Source organism: Anopheles ziemanni (assembly GCF_943734765.1).
Source record: "Anopheles ziemanni chromosome X unlocalized genomic scaffold, idAnoZiCoDA_A2_x.2 X_unloc_58, whole genome shotgun sequence".
Lineage (NCBI taxonomy): Eukaryota > Metazoa > Arthropoda > Insecta > Diptera > Culicidae > Anopheles > Anopheles ziemanni.
Window position 1 is genome coordinate 42740 of NW_026689827.1, and position 5309 is coordinate 48048.

Genomic DNA, 5309 nt, shown 5'->3' on the forward strand with positions numbered 1-5309 from the left:
TGAGCAAAACTGAGTTATTAAGCGACAAAGTGGAAAAATAATACCAAAATGGCCAAAAATCACACAAGACCAAGAATACCGAGCAAGCGGTAAGAGATAGCGGGTTGACGTAGAATACTTATAAGCTTGCCTCTACGAGACCTAAAAGTCGTCCATAGAAAGCGAGAAGATCGGACCACTCTGGAAGGGTGATACGAGTGGTCAAAAATTAGCAAAAATGAAACATGGCTAAAATGGATTTGACTTGTGCACCATGTAGCTCCGGCTGTATGGCATGGATTGTAGAGCTAGGATATGTTTTGGAAAGGTAACACCCAGCGCTAGATACGACTAGAAGAAAGCAAAGCGCTAACTAGCATGATTTGGAAGTTATTAAGCGTCAAAGTCGAAAAATGTTACCAAAATTGAAACTCGAGTACATTGGGCCAAAAAGTACAAGTTGTGAAATTTGGACTTACGAGTAAAATACCGAGCAGGCGGTAAGAGATAGAGACTTGGTGTAGAACAATTATAAGTTGGGCATGTTATAACCTATATTTTTCCCGAACATAGTCTCGAGATCGGTGGTACCTAAAAGGGTGGTACAGGTGTTAGATGGTTTTCCCAGAGCATAAGCTCCACATGATATGGAAAACGGGAAACATCATAACTTCGGCTGTATGGCATGGAATGGAACGAACAAGGTATCGATGGAAAGAGAAAAGGTAGCGCTAACTATAATTCCTTCCAAGCAAAGCGCTAGCATGTGACCGTTTGGGTGTTATTGTGAGTCAAAGTCTGAAATTGTTACCACGAGAGGCGAAAATCCAATGTGAAATGTGAAAAAATGGCTAAGTCCCGGGTGCCTTAAGGGCAGGTTGATCGAATGTACCGAGCTGGCGGTACGAGATAGAGACTTAGTGTAGAACAATTATATGTTTGGCATGGCAAGACCTACATTCGGTCAATACAAAGTGAGAAGATCAAAGATACCCGCAAGGGTGATATTGGTGTTCAAAGGAAAAAAGCACTAAGTCTTGGGAAACTTATATGAAGAAAAAGGACCCTGATGGGTCATATGGGATGGATCGAAAAATCGGCTAAGTCCCAAAATGGGGATGTCAGAACTACACTCATGTGTTACCACATCAAGCAAGGCAAACTTATATGAAGCAAAGGACCCTGATGGGTCATATGGTATTGATCGAAAAATCGGCTAAGTCCCAAAATGGGGATGTCAGAACTACACTCAAATGTTACCACACCAAGCAAGGCAAACTTATATGAAGCAAAGGACCCTGATGGGTCATATGGTATTTTACGAAAAATCGGCTAAGTCCCAAAATGGGGATGTCAGAACTACACTCAAATGTTACCACACCAAGCAAGGCAAACTTATATGAAGCAAAGGACCCTGATGGGTCATATGGTATTTTACGAAAAATCGGCTAAGTCCCAAAATGGGGATGTCAGAACTACACTCAAATGTTACCACACCAAGCAAGGCAAACTTATATGAAGCAAAGGACCCTGATGGGTCATATGGTATTTTACGAAAAATCGGCTAAGTCCCAAAATGGGGATGTCAGAACTACACTCAAATGTTACCACACCAAGCAAGGCAAACTTATATGAAGCAAAGGACCCTGATGGGTCATATGGTATTTTACGAAAAATCGGCTAAGTCCCAAAATGGGGATGTCAGAACTACACTCAAATGTTACCACACCAAGCAAGGCAAACTTATATGAAGGAAAGGACCCTGATGGGTCATATGGTATGGATCGAAAAATCGGCTAAGTCCCAAAATGGGGATGTCAGAACTACACTCAAATGTTACCACACCAAGCAAGGCAAACTTATATGAAGGCAAGGACCCTGATGGGTCATATGGTATTTTACGAAAAATCGGCTAAGTCCCAAAATGGGGATGTCAGAACTACACTCATGAGTTACCACACCAAGCAAGGCAAACTTATATGAAGCAAAGGACCCTGATGGGTCATATGGTATTTTACGAAAAATCGGCTAAGTCCCAAAATGGTGATGTCAGAACTACACTCAAATGTTACCACACCAAGCAAGGCAAACTTATATGAAGCAAAGGACCCTGATGGGTCATATGGTATTTTACGAAAAATCGGCTAAGTCCCAAAATGATGATGTCAGAACTACACTCAAATGTTACCACACCAAGCAAGGCAAACTTATATGAAGCAAAGGACCCTGATGGGTCATATGGTATTGATCGAAAAATCGGCTAAGTCCCAAAATGGGGATGTCAGAACTACACTCAAATGTTACCACACCAAGCAAGGCAAACTTATATGAAGCAAAGGACCCTGATGGGTCATATGGTATTTTACGAAAAATCGGCTAAGTCCCAAAATGGTGATGTCAGAACTACACTCAAATGTTACCACACCAAGCAAGGCAAACTTATATGAAGCAAAGGACCCTGATGGGTCATATGGTATTTTACGAAAAATCGGCTAAGTCCCAAAATGATGATGTCAGAACTACACTCAAATGTTACCACACCAAGCAAGGCAAACTTATATGAAGCAAAGGACCCTGATGGGTCATATGGTATTGATCGAAAAATCGGCTAAGTCCCAAAATGGGGATGTCAGAACTACACTCAAATGTTACCACACCAAGCAAGGCAAACTTATATGAAGCAAAGGACCCTGATGGGTCATATGGTATTTTACGAAAAATCGGCTAAGTCCCAAAATGGGGATGTCAGAACTACACTCAAATGTTACCACACCAAGCAAGGCAAACTTATATGAAGCAAAGGACCCTGATGGGTCATATGGTATTGATTGAAAAATCGGCTAAGTCCCAAAATGGGGATGTCAGAACTACACTCAAATGTTACCACACCAAGCAAGGCAAACTTATATGAAGCAAAGGACCCATATGGGTCATATGGTATTTTACGAAAAATCGGCTAAGTCCCAAAATGATGATGTCAGAACTACACTCAAATGTTACCATACCAAGCAAGGCAAACTTATATGAAGGAAAGGACCCATATGGGTCATATGGTATTTTACGAAAAATCGGCTAAGTCCCAAAATGATGATGTCAGAACTACACTCAAATGTTACCACACCAAGCAAGGCAAACTTATATGAAGGAAAGGACCCATATGGGTCATATGGCATTTTACGAAAAATCGGCTAAGTCCCAAAATGAGGATGTCAGAACTACACTAAAAAGTTACCACACCAAGCAAGGCAAAGTACCTAGGTGAACCCTAGGAAGAAACACGGACCAAGTCAGATGGCCTAAGTCAAGAGAACAAGTGACCTAGGCAAAGTTGTATGGCGCTGAGGACCCTGAAAAATCTGGTTAGTGTAGTTTAGACAGGGTAGGTTTTTGGGTCGGCCGAACCCCCTTATTTTGGGTTTTGGCCTCATCAAGAAGCTACACCTAGGCAAACTGCCTAGGGTGAAAGTGCGAAGACCAATCGAATAGTAAGACAAGTTTTGACCGATCGCCCTAGGCAAGCTTGTATGAAGAAAGGGACCCTAAGGGTCATATGGAAATACATGAAAAATCGGCTAAGTCCCAAAATTGGGATGTCAGAACTACACTAAAAAGTTACCACATCAAGCAAGGCAAAGTACCTAGGTGAACCCTAGGAAGAAACACGGACCAAGTCAGATGGCCTAAGTCAAGAGTGCAAGTGACCTAGGCAAAGTTGTATGACGGTGAGGACCCTGAAAAATCTGGTTAGTGTAGTTTAGACAGGGGAGGTTTTTGGGTCGGCTGAACCTCCTTATTTTGGGTTTTGACCTCCTCAAGAAGCTACACCTAGGCAAACTGCCTAGGGTGAAAGTGCGAAGACCAATCGAATAGTAAGACAAGTTTTGACCGATCGCCCTAGGCAAGCTTGTATGAAGAAAGGGACCCTATGGGTCATATGGAAATACATGAAAAATCGGCTAAGTCCCAAAATTGGGATGTCTGAACTACACTAAAAAGTTACCACATCAAGCAAGGCAAAGTACCTAGGTGAACCCTAGGAAGAAACACGGACCAAGTCAGATGGCCTAAGTCAAGAGTGCAAGTGACCTAGGCAAAGTTGTATGGCGCTGAGGACCCTGAAAAATCTGGTTAGTGTAGTTTAGACAGGGTAGGTTTTTGGGTCGGCCGAACTCCCTTATTTTGGGTTTTGGCCTCATCAAGAAGCTACACCTAGGCAAACTGCCTAGGGTGAAAGTGCGAAGACCAATCGAATAGTAAGACAAGTTTTGACCGATCGCCCTAGGCAAGCTTGTATGAAGAAAGGGACCCTATGGGTCATATGGAAATATACGAAAAATCGGCTAAGTCCCAAAATTGGGATGTCAGAACTACACTAAAAAGTTACCACATCAAGCAAGGCAAAGTACCTAGGTGAACCCTAAGAAGAAACACGGACCAAGTCAGATGGCCTAAGTCAAGAGTACAAGTGACCTAGGCAAAGTTGTATGGCGCTGAGGACCCTGAAAAATCGGGTTAGTGTAGTTCAGACAGGGGAGGTTTTTGGGTCGGCTGAACCTCCTTATTTTGGGTTTTGACCTCCTCAAGAAGCTACACCTAGGCAAACTGCCTAGGGTGAAAGTGCGAAGACCAATCGAATAGTAAGACAAGTTTTGACCGATCGCCCTAGGCAAGCTTGTATGAAGAAAGGGACCCTATGGGTCATATGGAAATATACGAAAAATCGGCTAAGTCCCAAAATTGGGATGTCAGAACTACACTAAAAAGTTACCACATCAAGCAAGGCAAAGTACCTAGGTGAACCCTAAGAAGAAACACGGACCAAGTCAGATGGCCTAAGTCAAGAGTACAAGTGACCTAGGCAAAGTTGTATGACGGTGAGGACCCTGAAAAATCTGGTTAGTGTAGTTCTGACAGGGGAGGTTTCTAGGTCGGCTGAACCTCCTTATTTCGGGTTTTGGCCTCCTCAAGAAGACAGACCTAGGCAAACTGCCTAGGGTGAAAGTGCGAAGACCAATCGAATAGTAAGACAAGTTTTGACCGATCGCCCTAGGCAAGCTTGTATGAAGAAAGGGACCCTACGGGTCATATGGAAATACATGAAAAATCGGCTAAGTCCCAAAATTGGGATGTCTGAACTACACTAAAAAGTTACCACATCAAGCAAGGCAAAGTACCTAGGTGAACCCTAGGAAGAAACACGGACCAAGTCAGATGGCTTAAGTCAAGAGTATAATTGACCTAGGCAAAGTTGTATGGCGCTGAGGACCCTGAAAAATCGGGTTAGTGTAGTTAAGACAGGGGAGGTTTCAGGGTCGGCTGGACCTCCTTAT